Source organism: Mixophyes fleayi, chromosome 12, assembly GCF_038048845.1.
Source record: "Mixophyes fleayi isolate aMixFle1 chromosome 12, aMixFle1.hap1, whole genome shotgun sequence".
Classification (NCBI taxonomy): domain Eukaryota; kingdom Metazoa; phylum Chordata; class Amphibia; order Anura; family Limnodynastidae; genus Mixophyes; species Mixophyes fleayi.
The window spans coordinates 32836724-32860763 of record NC_134413.1 but is presented as its reverse complement, the minus strand read 5'-3'; the positions used below and the strand labels follow the sequence as shown (position 1 = coordinate 32860763).

At 41.3% G+C, this 24040-nt stretch overlaps 2 protein-coding genes across 3 annotated transcripts in view; one reads left to right on the top strand and one right to left on the bottom strand.

Annotated features, from left to right (window-relative positions):
* DLGAP5 (DLG associated protein 5) overlaps positions 1–5544 on the bottom strand; it is a 35680-nt gene extending 30136 nt beyond the window's left edge. The window contains exon 1 of one of the 2 annotated variants that reach the window (XM_075192536.1): positions 5224–5544. The gene's annotated coding sequence lies outside the window, so the exon portion shown is untranslated. The remainder of the gene's footprint in view (positions 1–5223) is intronic. The other variant, XM_075192535.1, reaches the window with a different exon arrangement.
* A 115-nt stretch (positions 5545–5659) lies between these two features.
* The window catches only part of FBXO34 (F-box protein 34), a 33858-nt gene continuing 15477 nt past the window's right edge, over positions 5660–24040 (top strand). Inside the window, exon 1 of the mRNA XM_075192537.1 lies at positions 5660–5870. The gene's annotated coding sequence lies outside the window, so the exon portion shown is untranslated. The remainder of the gene's footprint in view (positions 5871–24040) is intronic.

Genomic DNA, 24040 nt, shown 5'->3' with positions numbered 1-24040 from the left:
AGAGGGAGGAAAAACTATGAGCTCAGTTTTGGCAAGGTTAAGTTTGAGGAATCGAGAGGACATCCAGGAGGAGATGGCAGAGAGGCAGGCGGACACCCTAGAGAGGAGGGAGGGAGAGAGATCAGGAGAGGGGAGGTATAGTTGAGTGTCGTCAGCGTAAAGGTGGTAGCTGAAGCCGAAGGAGCTGATGAGTTCACCCAGGGAGGAGGTGTATAGAGAGAAGAGTAAGGGTCCCAGAACAGAGCCCTGAAGAGTACGGAAGAGTGGGAGGGGTGGAAGAGAGAGTGGAGGAGGAGATTAAGTCGGATGGCCTCGATTTTAGAGAAGAAGGAGGCGAAATTGGAGGCAGTCAGGGAGGAGGGAGGGGGTCAGGAGAGTGCTGAAGGTGGCGAAGAGGCAGCGGGGGTTAGAGGACTGGGAAGAGATGAGGGATTTAAAGAAAGATTGTTTAGCGAGTGAGAGGGCAGAGCTGTAGGATGAATTTAAAGTGGAGGAAGTCAGCCAGGGAGCGGGATTTTCTCCAGTGACGTTCGGCGGTACGGGAGCATTTTTGGAGGAAGCAGGTAAATTTGGAGTGCCAGGGTTGGGGTTTGGAGCAGCGGGGGTGGAAGGAGTGGGCAGGGGCGACCGTGTCCAGAGCGGAGGCGAGAGTGTGATTGTAGAGGGAGACCGCCTGGTTGGGGCAGGCCTGGGAGGAAAGGGGAGAAAGGGGGGTATCGAAAGAGGAGGACAGAGAGGCAGGGTCAAGAGTGTTGAGGTTGCGTATGGACAGAGTAGGTTTGGGCAGGGGGAGGGGAGCAGGAGAAGAGGAGAGAGAGAAGGAGAGGAGATGGTGGTCAGATAGAGGAAAGGGAGAGATTGAGAAGTCGGAGAGACTACATAGGTAGGAGAAGACAAGATCAAGGGAGTGACCAAGGCAGTGGGTAGAGGAGGAGGTCCATTGGGTGAGACCAAAGGAAGAAGAGAGGGTGAGCAGTTTGCTGAAAGCAGGGTAGGTGGGGTTGTCGATGGGGATGTTAAAGTCACCGAGAATGATCGAGGGGAGATCGGAGGAGAGGTGGTGAGGAAGCCAGCTAGCAAAGTTATCAAGGAAGAGGGAGGTGGGGCGGTAGATGACAGTGACGCGGAGGTGGATGGCGGAAGAAGAGGTGGATGGAGTGAGCTTCAAAGGAGGAGAAGGAGAGGGAGGGTTCAGGGGGAATGACACGAAAAGTACAGGTGGAGGCCAACTCCACCGCCTGGGCGGGCACCAGGCCTGGCGGAGTGGGTGAAGGAGAGGCCACCATAGGAGAGGGCAGCGGGGGGAGTAGTATCAGAATCGGAGAGCCAGGTTTCAGTAACTACAAGAAGGTTAAAGGAGTTGGATAGAAAGAGGTCGTGGATAGCAGTCAGCTTGTTGCGGACGGATCTGGCATTCCAGAGGGCACAGAAGAAAGGGGGAGAGGAGAGTGGGGAAATGGGGATGAGGTTAGCAAGATGAGCAGCGCGCGGGGGAGGGCGGGGAGGAACGGGAGAGGTAGGGCGGGGGGAGAGTATGGGTATGGAGTGAGAGCGGGGAGGCATAGTAGGGAGAGAGAGTAACAGAACAGTGAGATAGTGGGGACAGTGAAAAACAGGTAAGAACAATGGCAGGAAGACAATGAAAAGGTGGAAGACAATAACGAATTAGGGCGTGGAGGGCATGGAACAACAGTACAGTGAGATAATAAGGACAGCGGATAACAGGTAAGAATAAGCAGGGAGACAATAGCAAGATGGAGGACAATAACCAATTAGGGCGTGGAAGGCAAGGAATAATAGAAGGAGAGGTAATAAGGACAATGGAAATAGGCAAGAATAATAACAGGTAAAAGTAGTTGCTGGTAAATGTACAATCAGGAAAAACAAAATAATGGCATACAAAATAATATTTTATATGCAGTTAAGCCAGGGACTCAGCAGGAGAAGGGCCAACTGACAAGCCAGGTCGGCACACAGCAGATCAGCCGATGCAGATAAGCCAGGGACTCAGCAGGAGAGGGGCTAACCAAATAGTCGGGCCGGCACACAGTAGATCAGTTAATGCAGACAAGCCAGGGACCCAGCAGAAGAAGGGTCAACTGACAAGCCGGGTCGGCACACAGCAGATCAGCCGATGCAGATAAGCCATGGACCCAGCAGGAGAAGGGCCAACTGACAAGCTGGGTAGGTACACAGTAGTCCACTTGATGCAGATAAGCCAGGGATTCAGCAGGAGAGGGGTTAACTGACAAGTCGGGTCGGTACACAGTAGATCAGATGGTGCAGATAAGCCAGGGATTCAGCAGGAGAAGGGTTAACTGACAAGCCGGGTCGGCACACAGCAGATCAGCCGATGCAGATAAGCCAGGGATAGATGGTATGGCCTTGTCCTTGGAGTGATGATGACACTCCTTTGTACCCCCACAATAATTTCCCACTGTCTTCACAAGTTTTTAGATGTTTTATAATTGTGGACAGATGATTGTGTGGGAGGAAGGACACAGAGCTGATCTAACGTGCAGCCATCTCCAACTGCCGCCTGCATGCACACTATCTCAGGTGTCCTGGTTGTTGGATTTAAGATTACGTCCTTCCAGCCACTTACATACAGACTCTTTTTCCTCACAAACTAACACTTCTGAATCACCCCTTTTATCATTTCAATTTTCTCTTAAGATACCGGCTGAATTCATTTCAATTATGTCGCAATCATGAGAAATAGGGTGCATTGGGATTGTCTTTTTTGCATGTTACTGTTCTGTGTTTGAAGGTTTATATTCCATATGACTGGAAGGTGTAGGCAAAGAAATGCAGGGAATGTCCCAGCAAATATGTCCTCTACACACCCTAATCTAATTTTCACAATCCCGTAGTGCAAAATTAAATCTCGGTATTGCATGTTGGTTTACTCATTTATATAAATCCATACTCATAAATTAAAGCTCCCAATCCGCCAAACACCTTTCATTATTTTGCACAAAAGTAGACCTGTGATATCACAAAAGAGCATTTCAGTTGCGTGTCTGGAAAAGGAAAAGTGGAGGTGTTGTCAATAGCAACCAATCAAATTCTAGCTATCATTTATCTAATACGCTCTACAAAATGATAGCTAGAATCTGATTGGTTGCTATGGGCAACACCTCCACTTTTTTTTTAGAAGCTTTAGCAAATCTACCACTTAGTGTTTTTTTTATTCTTCACCTGATCATGTATTCAAAATGGCGGGTGACTGAACACACACATTGTTATTATTATTATTATTATTATTATTTATTTATAGGGCGCCACTAGGTATCCGTAGCGCCGTACAGGGACAGACAGAAATACAGTACAGGGTGAGACATCACGGAACAGTTAACAAAAATCACAGTAACTCAGAAGCTCAAAGTACAGCTAGATGACAGGCGAGAGCCCCAGCGGGGTAGCTAGAGGGGTAGAAGGGCCTCACAGAAGAGACAAGGAGCTGGAGAGCAGAGTTAAGGTGGTGGAGAACAGGAGGAGAGGAGGCCCTGCTCGGAGGAGCGTACAATCTAAGGGGAGGGTAGGACGGATTGTTATAAATTTGTTCTGTGTTATGGATTACATTACTGCAATATAATTGTTTATAAACAACTTGAATTGCCATCTTGTATCTCCCACTCCATTTTCTATGGATAGATTATCAGCTCTCACTGGCATGGTTTTCTACCTTTTGTATCAGTCTGTATTCTGGGTAGTTTTCAAGGACCATCATGTGGGGATAAGAACTCTGTACCAGTTACACAAAATACTGAAAAATTAGTAAGTCAGGCTTTATAGGTTATTATATCTTACTTTTCCATATTTGAATTTCACCTCTGCTGCACCTCAATGTGCTAATTGTTTTTGTACAATACTATGGAGTATTAGTCCACTGCCCAGCAACAGGCAATGATAGTAGTTGACTTTCAACATGTGTATATACCATATGCTAATAGAGAATAGCTTACATTTACTTTAAATTATAAAGGGGCCTATATACTAAGCTGTGATGAGCCAAAAATCTGGAGAAAACAGCTGTTTTCTACAGAGAATGGCCATTGTAGCTCTTCTTTTATCAAGTGTTTAAAGCATGAAAAATAAGATTTCTCCAACCTTAACCTACCTTACGTAGGTCGCTGCAGTTCCGACAAACTTCTATTGGGACTTCAAAGTGACCCAATTTAAAAGCTTTGCTTTTCACTGTCAGCCTTAAAAAACGAACACCATCTCAAGATGACGTTAGCTGTACATTTTTAATGGACTCCATTACCGCTGGAGAAGCCTCTCTACATCTAGCGCCGGGTCACATGGCATATAAGCATGTGCAACCTTAGCCGCTCAAGCGCAATAGACTCTCGGGTCAGACCCTCCATCCATCAGCAGTGTTAGGGTGCCAGTGAAGAAGGTTTTACTTAGTTTAAGATGGGGGGGTGGTTCACTAATCATCATCACCATTTATGTATACAGTGGCACCGATTACGCAGCGCTGTACAGAGAACTCATTCTCATCAGACCCTGCCCCACTGGGGGGGGGATAGAGAGGGAGAGAGAGAGAAACTAGGGTCAATGCTTGACAGCAGCCAATTAACCTACTAGTATGTTTTTGGAGTGTGGGAGGAAACCGGAGCACCCGGAGGAAAAACACGCAAACACGACCCTGGCTTATAAATTCATAAATTACAGCAGCAGGACATTTTGTACCATTGTGGCATGCAGCGATACAAAATGATTCTCGCTGCAGGCCACTAACCACCAATGTTACATAGACCCCTAAGCCCTAGTAGTGTGTGTAAGGTTGTCCACAGCCTGTGGTACTCTCACAACACTGAGGCGCGCCCCCTTAGCTTGTATAGTTGTGGAAGTAATGCGCCTGCCTGTGGCCAGCAAAAAATCAATAATGACCCATGGTGCTATGTAATATAGGTAATAGCCAAAGCAGAAATAATAGTAAGGCTACTAAAAATAAAGTACATTATAAATAGAGCCAATCCAAATCCCTCTATAACAATCCTATAATGGTGATATAGAGGGAAAGGGTTAAGCACAAATTTACAACAGACAGGTTTGGAGTAAGAAATACAATATGTTTATAGTAGCTGAAAAAAAGTCCATAGAGAAAAAAAAAACCACCAGTAAGAAAGTCCAGTAAAAAGCACTGTAAGATCGTAGTATGCATCCACAGCGATACCGTGAACTATAAAGACAAAATCGTATTAATATTACCTCACAAACAACGTTCCAAAGAAGTGAATGTGGCAAAGTCCGTTTCAGTAGGATAAGACTAACAGCGAAGACTCTCTCCTTCGAGCGACTGTGAACCGCCAATTTTTTTGTAAAAAAAAGACAAAAAAAAAAACAACAACTCCTCTAAGTACTTCCTCTGCTTTGGAACGCAGACCTGCGTGTCAAATGCCGAACTTCCGGTTCGGACGGCTGGAACGCACAGCCGCGTGCTCGTGCTGCCAGATAAACGTGTAATCCTCTTCTTTAGTTTGTGTAGCAAACATGTGGTAGTAAAAACATGTAACCTCTGCGTTTCACCCCTCGCAACAGGGGCGTCCTCGGGGTCAGTTGTAAGAAGGGAGGACGATGGAGAGGGGGCGGGGTTACGTGTAAATGACAGGGCGCCCTGCCCAATCAGACGAAGTCGCCTGGTTTCTCCTGGTGACGTAGCGCTTATCTCCGTTCCGCCCCGTCCCTCTGGTTTCGGTGTCGCTGGGTCGGTATTACATTGTCTTTTCCTCCCAGGGCGACGGTACTGGAGGAGTTTTCTCGGTTACACCGACCAAGGACACTGGAGACATAGTGTACGGAGTCGCGCTGGTTCCTCCTCTCCCGCCCAGCTGGGGCCGCCGCCGCCGACAGACAAGGTGAGAGCCGCCGTACCTGTGATCTCTCCCTGCTTGTTGTGACAGCAGGCCGCAGCCTCGGGCTCTCCTGGTCACTGTGCCGGGGATCAGTGCGCTGTTATGTGGGTTGATCTCTAGAGCACAGGAGGATTTATCCCCCCCCCCCCTAAACCTGTTTTTATATTAAGATTTCCATTCTTAGCAATACATAAACAAGATACCCCCCATCTCATATGATTGTGCATTATCTTGATAAATAAATTACACAGTGCAACATGTGTAACGAAATGCAGTAGTTTCAGATTACATTTAATAAAAAATAGTAATCTATAAGTTGCAGTGTATTTTTATGAGAAAGCCATCAGTCAGACATGGGGTATACTTTGTTAATTCCAAGCTTCTGCTGTTCTCGGGTAAAAGTATGGGTAACCTCTAAATCCAACATGTATTTAGGTATGTATATATATATATATATATATATATATATATATATATATATAGTATATATTCTCTCAAAACCAGCTTTATACACAGATTCTTAATTAGTGTATATTATCTAGGGTGGAAAAAGGTATTATACACTGCAATTCCTAATTGGTATTTTGTAAATGCTACCCTTGTTAACTGTGCTAGCTTTTTTATTTTCAACTAAATGGCTGAAGGTTAAGTTTTATTTTAATTTGATAGAGAAAATCTATGTATGATGTATTTTTATCACTATAGTGTGTGTGCAGGTTTATGAGCAGATTTGATACTGCCTTCATTCATGTATGTTCCCTTTTTCCCCCTAACTTTAACATGGGGTAAACAGTCATGTCTGGAATTTAAAGCGCGATTGTGTTCACTCCAGAAGGCTGTCAAACTGGCTTGCTGGCAAGGCAATCTATCCGAGACCTTCAGGGAGTTGTTAAAAATGGCACAAGCCATCACCGATATGGGCCTTATGGCCATTTACGTCATCTTAAAAGTAAATGATCACTTTATGACATGTTGTATATGACATGATGTATAAAAACAATGGCTTACCAATATTGTGGACAGAGCAAATCTGTATTTGTTTAATAGTGCTGTTTTTATTATGGGAGTAGACTTTCTATTTATCTTGGAAAATATCTTTCAGTGCTTTACAACTGATGCAAAAGCAGTCCGAACAACTGGTGTTGAGCTTTGCACCCTACCTAGGGAGTGTGTGGCAGAACTTCCATATTGTAGAATGTTGGCGTGTAGACTATCTCTGAGACCAAGATTTACTAAGCTGCGGGTTTGAAAAAGTGGGGATGTTGCCTATAGCAACCAATCAGATTCTAGCTGTCATTTTGTAGAAAGTACTAAATAAATGAAAGCTAAAATCTGATTGGTTGCTATAGGCAACATCCCCACTTTTTCAAACCCGCAGCTTAGTAAATCTAGCCCTGAGGGTCTTTTTCAGGCAGCTGATTTTGTTAAATACATCTCGACATGTCCATGCATGTGATCATTTGGCTTCTAAAGTATAACATCTACAATTACATGCAACTTAACTACATTCCCGTTTAAAAATGGTTATATAACCCATACCCTCTGACCGCAGTGTTGTTCAGGATGATATATATTTGCTTCATATGTAATAGTGGTGTGTAGTGTATTCAGGAAATGAAACGGTTGTAGTGGTTTAATGGAGGAAGTGTATTGGGGCATCTGATGTGTGTGGTGTTTTCACGGCACACACAAACCAGCAGCAGTTACAGATTGACATCAAGAGTGTTTTTTTCCTCTTTGAAAACTCCCTTGTGTGTAACTTAAGTTTTCATCTGTACAGTACTTATCTTTATTTCCACACCTTGTCAGAACTATAGTATTTTTTTTTTCCACAAAGAATTTGTTCTTTACTGTTTTTTTAAATGTATCTGCAGCCACAGGGGCAGTGTGAAATAAGTGTCTCTAATCTTTAATGGTATAAACCTATTTTAATGGTTTTCAGTAGTAATGCTGTAGATCTCTTAAAAAAAATAAAAAAAAAAATTGCTGTTTTTCTAAAATGTCAGTCTAGTCTTCATCCCTTTTTCTTTGTTGTGGTGATTCCTGTATAGGTGATAATAAAATGTATTTTATGATTTTCTACTGCATTGTTAATGGAGAAGGGTTTCTCCAAAAGTGGGCAACTAATTCAAGGCTGACACAATATTTATCAAAGTAAGTCCCATTTCGAGGTACCGCTGCTTAGTCCATGCTTGCCTAAAAAGGTTCATAGCCAATAGATAGTAAGCTCTTCTTCGAAGTATGGTCCTTACACCTTTATTATTGTCTGTATATGTTGCACAGGGTTTATTTCCAAATGTACAGTGCTGCACAACATCTGTGCTATATAAATTATTAATTAATGTTTGCCAGAGCCCAGGAGACTTCATATTAGTGACCCATCTGTGTTTCACCACTGGCTGCGGTACCCTATGCTGACTTCTACCTATTGGTTGTGTTAGTTGCTGACTAACTCAAGAACTTGAGGGTATGTTGGTCAAGAGTGCAATGGTTCTAAAACTGAAGCATTGCACTTGTTGCAACAAAGTAGGTGTGTGTCTTACCAAACCCAGATTCTAGAACCTCACTTTGGGTACCAACCGATTGGTTGTACCTCTCTACTTACAGTATTTACATATCTGTATGGTGCTTTGTTGTCTTGGGAATATTTGATATTTATCAGCAAGGACTCTAAGTAAGAAAACTGCTTCTATTGTGAGGTCATGATCATTTTGTTGAATCCTAGTTAAGTTGGAAATACAAGTTAAAGTCTTGTATAAGGCGTAACCCAGCAAATGTGAGCAGAATCTGATAATTCAATTAAAATAAATCTGACTGTTGAGCATGTTGAGTGTAAGTCTGTGTATCATCATCGTTATCATTTATTTATATAGCGCCAGCAAATTCTGTAGCACTTTACAATTGGGAACAAACATTAATAAAACAATACTGGGTAATACATACAGACAGAGAGGTAAGAGAACCCTGCTCGCAAGCTTACAATCTATAGGATGCAGTCATTTAGAGCTTGTGGTTTGAGCCATTCCTGTCCAGTCCGGCTACCCATATGTGTAACATCAAATGTTTTATATTCTTACTTGGCACAGGAGAATGTATGTTATAGGCTGGGCAGTGCAGGCTAGGAGTAACCAGGTTTGTCCACTCTCATATTTTGCCCCAAGTTACATGTCCCCAAACTATATTGTATTGCGAGTGGATTATCAAGAAGATTGACAGGAGAGCTGTGGGGTTATGAAACAATGGCATCTCTATTGAATGGTAAAGTTTGCACTCAGACTTCCTTGGAAAAGCATGGAAACCAGTCTATAACAAGAATATCTTATGCATTCATCCCTTAATACTGAACGGAAATATAGGGCTGAGTCCCATTAGTTTATAATGTTTATTTTCAGCAGACAAGTGTGAAATGTTTCAATATGAACATATTGTGATTTAAAAGCATAGTTTATGAACTCTCTTAGCCTGTTTATGGTGTTGTGCCTATAATGTTGTATAACTTGAAATAGTTAAATATAATGGTTATCTTGGAAGCTGGAAAATTAGCCTTTTAATTTTCCTTTGTAATGTATTAAATTGACAGAAAAATTACTTGAGCCCAAAGATCCTTCTGTGTTTGGTTTTTTTTGTTTTTTTTTCCCTTTATAAAACGGTTGGTATGCTTGGAAATATCATTTAAGTTCCTATGTGCTTTATCTGCTAATGAGCACAAGCATCATGCAATGCATTCTTGATTATTTGGGAAGCTGCTGTTTTTGGCAAGTTGTTTATACAATGTATCCGCAAGTTGTGAGTTGATCAGGATGTAAATATTGGCTTTGTGTTTATTGTAGATTTATCACCTCTGTTTTGAAGTATCATCTTTCACTGGAATAGATTGAATCCAATTGAAGAGCAAAACCTCATAGCTTCATTAATTCATTGTTACACTCGGGGCTTGTTAAGTGTTTTAGTGACGTGTCTTCAGAGTGCTTTTCATGCATTCTGCCTTTACTACTACAGTCTATTTATTGTACTGGTGGCATGCATTAACTCGTAAGAAATGCAACGGGGTGTGCAAGTTTTAAATTTTTAAGCTAAATATTAAACTTGTAGAATTCAGTGCTGGGAACAACATAATTTGCTTTAACTTATCTCATTTTAATGCTCTTTTCTCAAGTTTATTAATGTGTAAACAATGCATTAAAATTGGATATGTATGAATGAGCCTGAAGTACTGTAATTGTATTGCAACTGGTCAAAATACTGGCTCTAGGCAAATTGGGTGCCAGTCTTCTTAACAGTATTCAGTGTTCATGTCCCCACAAGTTGTAAGTGTTAAGTTGAGATTGTGTTTATGCATAAACAGGCATTTCTTACACTTGTTCATGCCTATCATCATCACCTTTTATTTATATAGCGCCACTGATTCTGCAGCGCCGTACAGAGAACTCATTCACATCAGTCCCTGCCCCATTGGAGCTTACAGTCTAAATTTCCTAACATACACACACATAGACAGACAGAGATAGACTAGGGTCAATTTTGATGACAGGCAATTAACCTACTAGAATGTTTTTGGAGTGTGGGAGGAAACCGGAGCACCTGGAGGAAACCCATGCAAACACGGGGAGAACATACAAACTCCACACGGATAAGGCCATGGTCGGGAATTGAACTCATGACTCCAGCGGTGTGAGGGAGAAGTGCTAACCACTGAGCCACCGTGCTGCCCATGGAATTTCTTAAGATCTGTCAGAAAGCAGGAGTACATTGCTACAGACAGTGATGGGCAACAGACAGCGCTGTGGCCCTCAGCCCTATGCCCCCTGCTATGAATTCTCTGTTTTGTATTTTAGAGAGAATAATAGAACGTGATGGGAGCAGCTTCTTCATTCCATGACCTCCTCTGTACAGCACAAGGATGTCACACTGCACATCTAAACCGAGTGAGTGCAGTGCATTCTGCTCCACGTGGGGTCTCTTTCCTCTGTGGACTGAGTGGCATGTGTTGGAATGTTAGCGCAAGTGGGGAGACCATCTAAATGGATGGGGTCATTTCTGATGAGTAGTGAGGTGCAGTGGTTATTTTGGGGCTGCTTTTGTATTACTGAGATTGACTGTATTGTATGTTGCGTTTTTAATGTCGTAGTCCAATTTAGCATTCTGTTGAATTACATATATAATGCCGTACCCCTTAAATATATTACTAGCAGTAATTTTACTGCAAACAAAAAAAAAATGTGACCACTTAAGATAACTAAAGCTGAAATGAGGGCTGGTTTATATAAGGCTATGTACACACCTCACTTCTCATCCATAGTGAATTAAGTCTGGGCTGTGTTCAGCCTTTTGCACACAGAGCCTGATTAATTAAGGAACGCAAAAAAAAAAGCGTAACTTCACACCTTGGCAAAACCATGTTGCATTGGAGAGAGTGGTAAATTTAATGTGATGGCAAATTTTATAGTTGGAGTAGGACATGTCCTAGATCAACTTTAAATTTCACTGTAAAAATAAAGCTATCAAGTATTTGTGTGCTATATGAAAAAACAGCCAGTATTTAACTTATATGCAAAATAATAAACTAAATTTCATCCTTTGCATTGTAACATGGTTTGTCCAGGAGAAAACTTACAAATTTTTTTGCCTTATTTTCTTTCATTAATCAGGCCCAGGGTGTCTCCTTACTGTATTTAACAATATTTCCACTAGTGGTCTTACTGGCTTCGATCAGCTTATCAGGTACGTTTTGGTATTGGGCAAATTTCCTGATGGCACTGTTGATACTGTAGTCATCATTGTGTATGTATAAACTCTGTGTTCAACTCAATTGATACACAGGATAGATATACTATGCCTTCAACTACCAACGTGAGCTGGCTCTCAGAAGACCTAAAGTTTTGTAGACACATCGCTAATGGGATGAATATACCCCCTGCACCCCTGTGGCTGTGTTGAGAGTTGTAGTGTTATTTGTTTACTGTATTCAGGGCCGGATTAACCATAGGGCTAACTGGGCTACAGCCCAGGGGCCTATGGCATCCAGGGGGCCCTTGAAAGTGCTCAGCAGCAGTATTGATCGGTCGGGGGCGGGGGCGCCCCTGGCGGGATCAGTGCTGCTGAGCACTTTCACTGCGGTCCTTCTCCGGCGCGCTGTAGTCTCCTTACTGAGGAGATCTCGTAAGTCTCACTCTCACGCGATCTCCTCAGTAAAGAGCGTACAGCGCGCCAGAGAAGGAGGTAAGTGCCGGGGGGGGGGGGGGGTGCGGGCGCGTTGCTTGGATCACGGGGGGGTTGGGGGCGCGGGCTGCTCGGATCACGGGGGGGTGCTCTCACAGGGGAATGGAGGCCCCCTTAGCCCAGGGGCCTCCATTCCCTTAATCCGGCCCTGGCTGTATTGTACTGTTATACCACATACTGTCTACGTGTTTGCCCTCTGTATGGCGCAGTGGACCTTGTGTCCAGGTTGATACTAATAATAATCTCTAGATTGTGATCATGATAGAAAATTATAGGGATATGTAATACTACTGTTAGTGGAGCTAGAAGTAATTATTGTCAATGGTTTGTAATTTGCCACTGTGCTTCCTAGCATACATGAAACAGGGACATAAAAGGCAACATAGATGCAGACATGAAAACAGAGGCTATGGAGGGCCCTGCTTATGAGAGCTTACAATCAATAATGATTTAAGTGCAGACCTATCACTCCTGACTTATTGAGGTCTTGGTTGGTCATACAAAAGATGAAAGTATGTATGCAAACTACCCTAATACTGCATCGTGACACAGATATCCTGTCAACACTCAATCTCAAAAAATACGAAAATAAATAATTGTTTTTCCTTTATATAAGTAAATTATAGACCTTATGGGATTACATTGCGCAAAATATATACTTTCTATCCGTGTGTTTATGGGGTATATGATTTGCTTAAAATCACAGAAAACTTTTGCATACTTTTTTTTTATTTTTTTTATTTTTCCTACTTGCAATGATAATGGAAAGATGTTAATTAACTCCGTTATCCTCAAAAAAGAAATTTTGTTCTTGGATTTCTTTTTAAAGCTGGGTACACACCGATGCAATTTCTGTAACGATTTCACCAAAGATTGAAAGTCCCGATGAGCGTATACACTCCTACACAATTTACCTTCATATCTGTTATCTTCATCTGTCATATCCATCGGCTGAAAAAGTTGTGACCCTGTACACACTCTACTGAGATCTGCCTACCCTGCTCAGTGTGAGTGCGTACACACTTCCACATTTGTCCGACATCATTCTTTTGTTGATTTTGATTTTTAGGAAGTTTAGAAAACCAGATCAACAGATGCCGTGTGTTTTGGTACGATAAAACATGATCGTGGGGCATACACACTCCTGCAGTATCAGTACAAACTGTCGTGAATCGTGTGATCTGCAGGATAATTGCTTAGATGTGTACCCAGCTTTATAATCTTCCCACAAAACAATGGTGTGGCCAATCACCAGCAAGTATGGATATCCTAATCTGATCATTGGTATGTAAAGTGACCACCATGTTTCTTTAGCTGGCCACAACACATGCCAATAAAAAATTTGGGGAGTGCTTCTTTTACAATCACTGAATTTCTAGTAAGAGTAGCCCTCAGATTAAGATGACCATCTATTTCCCAACATTAAATGATGCTGTGCAATTCCTTGAGCTCACTTCTAGGGCTAGATTTACTAAGCTGCGGGTTTGCAAAAGTGGGGATGTTGCCTATAGCAACCAATCACATTCTAGCTGTCGTTTTGTAGAACTAAATGAAAGCTAGAATCTGATTGGTTGCTATAGGCAACATCCCCACTTTTTCAAACCCGCAGCTTAGTAAATCTAGCCCCTAGTTTAATACTGCTATTAGACAGTGTCCTATTCCCTTTTTTTCCAGCTAATCTTTATGGCACATAATTTATTGCCTAAGAATCCAGATGCACCTTATAGAGAAGTATATTGCTGTAGTGGACTTTATACTTGTGGTTACAGATGGCTGATAATATAGAAAGTAAGGTAGTCACATGACTGTGTTACATAAGCAACGGTTGCATTGCACATGAATAAGTTAAAGCTTTTTGTCTCTAAGTGACTCTAAGTAAAGCAACGGTGACCCAGATACAGATCTCTCTTTCAGGCATCTTTAATGTTAAAATGGAACTACGCCCATGAATAGAAAGTTATATAACTGAGAAATTAGAAAGTATGATGGTGTTAACAAAACGGTTTACCTAAAATAGTGTGGTGTGAACTAGACACATTAACGGTAAAGGAACTGTGGTGGCCGTATGCCTAGAAAATAAACTACTGAAGTCTGCAAATGAGAATACATTGCAATCCCTCTAATGGCGCTCTGTGATCCTTGTTTTAGTTAATGGTTAAGCTGAATCTTGTCTCTTATTTCTCCTTAAGCTGGGTGCACACTACAGAAAATGTCTCCGATGCGATATCTTGAACGATTTTACCAATGACTGAAAGTCCCGATCAGCATGCCGATTCATGCATACACCACCTACACAATGTTATACGATTTACCTTCAGATCTGTGCTCATCGGTCATAACCATCTGCTAAAAAAATTGGAGATCTGCCTAGACTGCAGAATTTGCCCGACATTGTTCCATCGTTTATAGAGATTTTTACTTTGGTTGTAAAATGAAACAAAACGATACAATGTGCTTTAGTACCATAAAACATGATCATGGGAGTGTACACATTAAGGCAGTATCGGACCCAACAGTCGTTTACATGTTTTTCACCCAATTATCCTGCCAATCACACGATAGTGTGTACCTAGCTTTATAACGTGTGAAGATTTATGGAGCATGCATTTTGCTTGACTATAGGTCATGTTTTACTGTTTAATTTTGTCTTCCAGTGCTATGAACTGCATATTGTAGAGTAGTTGAGATGGTCCGTAGGTTAAACTATATAATTTTACCATCTTATGGCATTTTTGGGGGGAATTCAGAAATGATTAATCTTGTTTAAATTTCCTTGACAGTTGCTGTTTCTCTCATAATGGTTTTCAACAATACTCGGTTGTGAAATGTAATTACAGCTAAAATTGAAAATTGTTTGAAGGCATATACCATAAAAAAAATCATCATTCTCCAGGATCTCCTCACTCCTGATAACTGTAGTGCTTTTCCACACAGGCAGGAGTGAGTAGAGCAGTGTTGGCTAACCTGTGACACTCCAGGTGTTGTGAAACTACAAGTCCCAGCATACTCTTCCAGCAATAAGCTGCTATATATTGGCAAAGCATACTGGGACTTGTAGTTTCACAACACATGGAGTGTCACAGGTTAGCCAACACTGGAGTAGAGCATTGTTCTAGGACTTGTATTCCCAACACCACAGGGTGCTGACTGCTCCTATGAAGGCAGCTTGTGCTCCCATATTTTCTGTAGAGCGGTTTACTTTTCTAATGCAGTGGGTACTGTTTATTACATGGCAGATTTTAATCATATGACGTTTTTATGCATAGGGTCAAATGTTCCTATGGATCCGATGAGCTGCGTGCCACACCTAAATCTGATTACACAGTGTACATTCATCTCATTCCTGCACACACTTCTGTAGCTTTAGTTACAGATAGCAAGCATTGCCACCACACCCTTCTGTCTTATTGTAATACTAGTACTCATGTTTATGTTGCTCTAATTTCAACTGAGAAGGGCATTGGAAAGTGTATAAAGTAAATGATCACTTCTGATGTAAATGGAAAACTGTACAATAACACATCGGATTCTTATTTCCAAAAGGTTGTCATGGGGAAAATACATTACCAGATCATTATACCTTAATCATAACAATCTTCACTCTGAATCAGTTCCTCCTCTTGTTTTGGCCCTGCTATTTTCCCACTAGATTGTAAGCTCTTCCTATCCTTTGTTTTTATCTACCTTTTCAAATCTTTGTTTTATGTATGCTCTGTCCATACTTGCAAATTTTTAGTACCTCCCCTGGAGGCAGGTGTGGGAGAGGGTGTGGTGATGCGCTTGAATCACTGTGCCCCCCCCCCCCCCCCTCCTGTGCATTGCTGCAATTCACGGTATCTTGCAGCAGGGACTGATGCCGCATTTCGCACCATTAAGCTCCACCTGGGTCCAGGAGACTGTCTACTCATCTCCTCTGAAATTCGGGAGCCTCCTGGACAGTAGGCGAGTAATCTGTCCTTTAGGGCGTAATCTGATTGAAATATTGAGCAGGTTTTGTTTTTCTGGGTGAACTGCTCGACTTGTGAGGCGCAAATATCCATATGCACTCACACCACGTGTACTACACAAACCCGTTATCTCTTTTTAGAGGCATCCAAGATATGCTCACCAAATGACAGTGGGTGAGGGAAACACACATAGCTAAACACTATGTGTGTGTATATATATATGTATATGTATATGTATATGTATATGTATATGTGTCTGTCCTGGGAAGGGGGGGGGGGGGTCACCAGTAGTGCACTATGCCCTCCCAGGGTATATATTTTTTGTTTTTGTTTTGGATTTTAGAGAAGACTTACTACATAGTTATACTTTGTGTCTCATCATGTGTGTGGGCTACATAATTTTTCCATTCAGCATGTTTTTCTGTGCATCTTAATATTGTAAAGAAGCAGTTGGCTTTTAGCTCAAAACTAAGAGAAAACATACCTGTCAATTTTCTAAATCCTGGTGTCATTTGGTGAGTCGCCCCCCAAAGCATTTATGTTCTACATACATATTCATTTATGAGGATTGTATAGCATAACCGTGTTAACGTGCGTGCTCTGCTATAAACAGGCATGTAATCGTTTTCCAGGAACTTTCTCCATTTTATATTATTAAAACATGAGAGCAAAGTTTTATCTCCATTAGTCATTTTTTCCTATATCCTATTAGCAGCAGATTCCAAGATTGTTTAATGTGGTATACACCCATTTTATTTGGCTGAATGCTCTGCCGCCATGAAAATAAAGCGGATTGTTCTCATCACAGTGTGTATGTTCTTTGGCAGAGTTTGTAAGTAATAATATAACATGGACATTGTCTGCTGCAGCTTATACATGTTAGTTTTGTATTTGTGGGCAATGTGTTATAGTGTGAGGGCAGATGAAAGCTACGGAAAGGGCTGGACAATGCTGCAGTAAATCATTACATTAACAATATTTGGCAGATGTGTTTTATGGTTTACATATCATTAATTGTCCCTTTAATGACACATTTCAAACTCATTTGGCTATGACATAGCTGAGGAGTGAGGTCCCTTTCACTTCTCTGTTTGTCTTGTACAGTGATATTGATACTGGTCAGAAAAGTGATCCAATTACTTGGCCTAGGCACCAGGTCTGTGACATTTTTATCTTGGAACTATATAGGACCATATTGTTATCCGGGTCTTCTGCAACTTGTTTCAGTCCTATTGACAAATGATTTTTACATTTTTCAGGATGGGCAAATCTACTCAAAACAGCACTGAATCATTTGCCCCATGTGACTATCTCTGTCCTGGCTGTACAGTAAAAATGTGCATAAAATCATTATGCCCTATAAGTAAACACTGTGTCATTGTTTTGATGTAACTTCAATGTGATCGTGGACCTTTTTCATTGTTCCGTTTATCTATTTTTATGGGAATTCTGTCTTACTCTTCATTAGGGATTCCAGCTAACCCTTTGAATGCTTTATATTCACAGAAACCTTGTTAAAACCTGCAGTGGACTGGAGCATATCTCCAATATGTTTGATATGCACCTTCCTATTCAAGGATAGTTACCAACGCCTGAAACATAGCTCAGTAAAGACGTAGGCGTTTTCTGATTTACAAAAATTTAGTTCTCTGATTTTAGTCAATCTTAGTGTGATGAGCTATGAATGCGTGGGGTTATGGGTTGGGTAGATGTTTTAGTAGGGGAATACTATGGTCGGCATTTTGGCTAAGATCAAGTGAGTACCTGTCAGAGTAGGGAATTCTTGCACCTGAAAGGGCCATGGGAAAGCTTGGCCTGGTTAGAAAGCCGGTGGCTTAGAAAGCCTGAGATAGTGCCCCTGGAGTGGTGACCCAGGGGTGCCATAATTCACTTGGGGCATGGTGACCCTCACTTGATACATGGCACTTTGCACGAACCTCACTTTCAAGTCACACACTCTTCCTTGCCCCGGCCTTTTGGCTAGGCAGGAATCATTTTTAACATCTCGACCGTTTTGCGCAGCACTATTTATTTTCTCACTGTTTGTCACTTCACTTTTTTCTTTTTTTTTTTTTCCCCCACGGATTGTAGGGTGTGGATAGGCCCTTATGGGCTCTCTCCCGCGCCCCCGCCCCCAAACATCTAGGGGGGGGGGGCTGTGAAGCTTCGGCAGATCCCAGGGGCTAAAGGGGACCCCCCTAGCCTTGCGGTGACCCTTGCCCCCTAAGGGTCCTTTTGGATCCAGGGGTCGGGGACTAGGGCCCTTCCTTTTTCGAGGAGGGCCAGTACCGCATCCCTTGTGCACGTTTTTAAGTTTTCACTTCATTTTTTTCGGGCACTTTGGCACGAGAGCACTGGTTTATCAGGCTTTCAATAAAAAAATAAAAAAAAATAAAAAAAAAAATACTATGGTCTGCCGCCTTGAAAAGAACATTTGCTCTGCTGGGAAGTCCATGTGTCGCTTTTTCCTCCTACCTCTTTGGAGGACCCTTGGTTGGGACAAGTGGGACAGCTCCTTCCCTTACAACTGGACTACACCTTGGTTTTACTTGGATGTTGGACCATTTGTATGGGAGCACCATCTGGAAGGACTTAAACCAGACTTGTGGAAGACAAAATCTGTCCACAAGCTCATCAGAGCAAATTACAATATGGAGAAACGTGTGTGGAAGAATGTGGTCTCTTAGAGGCTGACTAATAGACATAAAGACATTGCATTGATGGCTGTCAAGGCCCCTCAGGACATTCATGCACTCCCAGAACCTGTACCGATATGCCCACTGCCCGCTTTTTGTATCGCCAGAAAGGAAACCGCAGCATATTTTTTGGGACTGCATAGGCACTGTTGGATGCCTTGGAACATGAACTTAAGGACAGTGTGCCCAGGACTTGCCTTTCATACCATTCAGTATTGTATGGATTATTTACTGGGACCCACACCATTGGAGCAATCCAGGAGGCCTGGCACCTTATGAACTGATCCACAGCCTGATAAGGGACTATAACACCCTTGACAGTCCTGAGGAAGATGATTGATTGTCGTCTCCCTCATCTCCTTCTCCCCTCTGTGTGTTTTTTTTTTTTTTTTTTTTGTTTTGTTTTGTTTTTTAATTTAAAACCTTTGGCTTGTGCTTCCCCTTCCTTACGCCCTCCAACCTATTTCCCTATTACTGTTTGAAGTGTCATGTCACGCCTTATTTATGCACCCTTCCCATATTTGTCTGTCCTCAATAAAGCTTTGGGAATGTGACCTCCCCCTCTACCCCTCTCTCCTACCGTTCCCTCACATCCATTGTGTTTTTGAAATGTTAGATTGCTTAAGTTTGCATGGTTAGTGCAGTTTTTGATGTATAGTGTAGGATGTTATATCTTGTACTTGATGCCTTGTATTGTGGTAAAATGTATGAATGATTGTTTCACAGTGTACTGCGTACACTTGAATGCAATGTATTGTGTGTTGGTTGTTTTTTGTACCTTTTTTTTTTTTTTTTTTTTTTTTTTATACAAATTAAGTTACTTTTTCAATCATAAAAAAACTATGGTCGGCCTTTTGGCTAAGATCAAGTGAGTACCTGTCCAAGTACGGGATCTGTCCACTCTGAAAGGCCATGGGAAAGCTTGGTCTATCCAGAAGGCCGGTAGCTTGAAAGACTGAGAACTAGTACCCCTGGAGTGGTGACCAGGGGTGCCTGAACTCACTTGGGGACTGGTCACCCTCACTTGAAAGTATAGCACAGAGCACAAATCTCCCACACCCTTCCTTGCTTCGGAGTTCTGGCTAGGCAGGAATAATTTTTAACATCTCGGCCGGAAGGCTGGGGCCGTTTTGCACAGCACTATTTATTTTTCTCACTGTTTGTCACTGCACTTATTTTTTTATGTTTTCATGGATTTTAGGAGGTACGGCAGCCCTTATGAGTCCAATGCCCGAAGATCTAGGGGATGTGGTGTGGTCCTAGTGGCTCCCACTTCCCTGAACCGTCTGAGGTCTCCCTTTTCGGGGGGAGGCTGAAGATTTGGTGCCATGGGAGAAGCTCCAATAGAACCCTTTGCAAATGGGACCCCCCCTAGCCTTGCGGCGAAGGAGAGCAAGAGTCTTCAGACCCCCTAAGTGCCCTTTTGGCTCCAGGGATAAAGGGACCCTTTCTCTTTTGAGGAGGGTCTGAAACTGTACCCTTGAGCATGTTTTTTTGTTTAAGTTTTCACTTATTTTTTTGTAGCACTTCCGGAGAAAGCAAAAGTTTTTCAGACTTAAAAAAAATACTATTGTCTACTTCTACCATCTCTTGTCATAATTTGGCTACAAATAGCAGAGTCCCAATTTAGGTTGATGAGCAAACAGGAGGGTAGAATCCCAGTACTGTTAATGGGACTATTCAGAGTAATATGTTTACTGGAAGTTTTTATAGATAATATAAATTAACTAAAAATTATTTAACAGGTATACCATTCTTTTAAGAAAGCTCGGGCTATTTATGTAATTGTATGGATAGTTATTCAGAGAATATACATTTAATTCAACAATTCACTTTGCCGAAAGCACGTCAGGATGTGAGGCCAGTGGATAACACTGTTGTTAATCTGCAATTATTCTTCATTACATGTCAAGTTTTGGCTTGTACTGTGTTCAACTCTTGAGGTTCTTATTTCCAGTGTATACAGTTAGCGTAGCTATTAAATCCACTTTTCTGACCATCTGTTTCTAGCATGGTTCTTGGATTCAATGTCCTATATTAATTCTGTCCCATCAGAACCTATTTAAGTCTGTTGAGAAACTGATCTATATTCTCTTTGATGAAACGTCCTGTAGAGGTGAAGGAGTCTTATCCCCCTTTATTGTAGACGTTAGGTTAAGTTCTTGTGCAGCTGAAGTCCCAAGAAGGGCAGCATATTATACATCTCTAGAAATAGGACATTGTTACTAGTTGTCTAGACTGTGTGACCTTCTAAATGTGTGTGAATATTTTTAGGCCTTGTATACACAGGGATTAATTTAATTTAGGACGTGGTATACTATGCTGACAGGAAGCTTTGAGACGAGTTAATAAACGTGCTTTTCTAACGCCTGTAATAAGATTTTGTCTACACTTTTTTCAATTGGTTTCTGGCTCCAATTTCTACAAGCCCCTAATGTTCCTTCCTATTTAGCACTGTATAGTAAGAGAGGTTAAATAGAAAACACTTGTGATATCATTAGCATGGTGACAATCTTTAGCAAGTGTGACTCTGACATATTTTGTTTACTGATGTTCCTGCTTTGAGCCTTACCTACTTCCTGTTTTTGAAATGTAAATTGTAGACCTGTAACTACTGGTCCTTCCTTCAGTATCTGGTTGGTATTGGCAAACCTACCTTTTCCACAATACATAGCTGGCACTACATATGCTCAAACCTTGCAGTGTCATGATTTGATAATGCTCTTATGTGATCATTTATAGTATGTAATATATAAACAAAAGGCCATTAAGTGTGTGTGTGTGCATTTAGAATACCGAAAGTTAATAATACTGACACTTCTTTTCAGTCTTTTAAGGGACTCTAATTGTACAGAAAACATAGTTGCGCAGAGGGAGCCAATTAAGCATTTATTACAATTACAATATATGTGTATACAGAAAATACTTCAAGACGATAAAAAACACATATCGTATCAGTATATTAGAGAAAGCAACAGCTGAAAGCCAATTTTCCTTGGGTAAATATGAAAGATGAAGTCCTTGGATTATAAAATTGACCACATATACTCAAGGTGAGTGTATTGTAGAAGATGCAAACTTGAACCTTTAGATGATATAGAATGTATCCAACTTGAAAGATAAATACACTAACGTTTTCTGGTTAGTTGATGATCAAATTGTACAACATTTATTGCATTATATTTATTTTTCATTCCCCAGATGTGGTGAATGTCATGTACTTGGTGTCTTCGCAGTCACCTGTATTTAAACAGTGTGGAAGCAAATTGCATGAATTGTATTGTATTCTTTGTACTAGCCTGATGTAGCAGAAACATTTGACACATGTCTGATAAATGACTTTCTTGCATTCCTGTACATTCACAGCAGCATTAAGTGTGAAACATTCCTTGTCAGATGGTTTGTGCTCTGTCTTGTAGGACCTAGTGTGGGTGTTAGACTGCTGCTGGCTGTGTTCTCCATCATTGACTCTGTGACACCAAGCAGTGAGATGGGGGTCCCGCATGTGGTGTTGCAGCTTCTCAGACCCAATCTCTGTGTGCACAAGTGTTTAGATGTTTGTGAACTAGGCAGTCTCATTTTTCCGGTTCATCAAAGTGTAGGTTGATTAGATCCAGTGTACTGTGTAACTTTTTCCAGTAAATGATTAATTCATCTGTTAACTAGGCACAGTTTAAATGGTTACATCACTTTAGAAGCATTGGAAATGAATAACTGTTAGGTACAGTATGAAATCTCACATCTATGCAAGTATAGGACAACACACTGTTAATAATTGTCCACTTGGAATGGGTGGAACTTGCAGCATTAGATATTTATATAATAACCACCTCTTTTTAATACACCAATCATCTATTTGAAGTATTAATCTGAAAAGGTGTGGTGCTGGCATCAGTAGTAAGATTGTGCTGGGAGAAAGTAGTAGAGAATCTCCTAATTGTGTTAAGGTGATTGTTATGGAATTATGCAACTTAAAGTTGCCTTTGTGAAGCTAGTACGTTTGATTTCATAGTAATACACTTAAAAAAAAATTTTTAAAAAAAATACTACAACAGCGGAAGAACTTGATGGCATCATTTTCCAGTCAGTTTTAATCTTCATTTTTGATTCTCATTATTGTCAGAGAAGTATCGCAACTGCCAGACAAGTGTTGACAAGATGCATGTGCATTGTAAGAACAGTGCTCACTCTTTAGAGTTCCAGCTGATAACAGGCAAATTATATGGGCGTTTTAATGAGGGTGACCAAAATTCCTATTCATACATTTGAGCAGAAAATATACTTGACGGCAAGTAATGGTTGTTTTATAAAATAGAAGTAGCACTGTATGTATTCAATGGGTGATGAGCTATATCTGGCTCTCTCCTATAGAACTTAAAGAACACTAGACAGTAACATTACACTTTTCAGATCGTCAATTATTTATATAGCGCCACTAATTCCGCAGCGCTGTACAGAGAGAACTCATTCACATCCGCCCCTGTCCCATTGGAGCTTGCACTCTTAATTCCCGAACACACACAGACTAGGGACAATTTGATAGCAGCCTATTAACCTACTAGTATGTTTTTGGAGTATGGGAGGAAACCGGAGCACTCAAAGGAAACCCACGCAAACACAGGGAGAACATATAAACTCCACACAGATAAGGCCAAGATCGAGAATTGAACTCATGACCCCAGTGCTGTGAGGCAGAAGTGCTAACCACTAAGCCACTGTGTTGCCCACTTATGAAGGTAATGTCCACTAGACAACTTCAACTCCTCTCGCATCTATAGGACTTTGTCCTGATGGAATCTGCTACAGGTCAAAAAGCTAAAACTGAGTTGCTGTGAAATCACTGCCCCCGCCTCTTTAAATGAAGCAACCAATCCACACTCTGACAACGAGGTAGCTACATATTGCAGAAATGCAATCACTGTTTGTGTGTGTGTTAGAGAAGCACCTCCCTTTCTAGCATGGAAACCAGCTACAGAGAAGAGGGCACAGTATAAACACTACTATTCATGTATATTATGTAGTTCAGTAGTAGTATTTGAGAGAGATATAGATATATATATATAGAGATATATATATATATATATATATATATATATATATATATATATATATATATATATATATATATATATATATATATATATATATATATGTGTTCAAGAGAATTCTTCCTTAAACAAGACTGTAGGTTTGCATGTATTTAAATCTTGATTTTAAATAAGATATATTTAATCTATATTGTCCTGTGTATTAGCCTTGTACTGAGTTAGTTGTGCTCCCTCTCCAGTACTTTGTGATATGCATGCCAGAA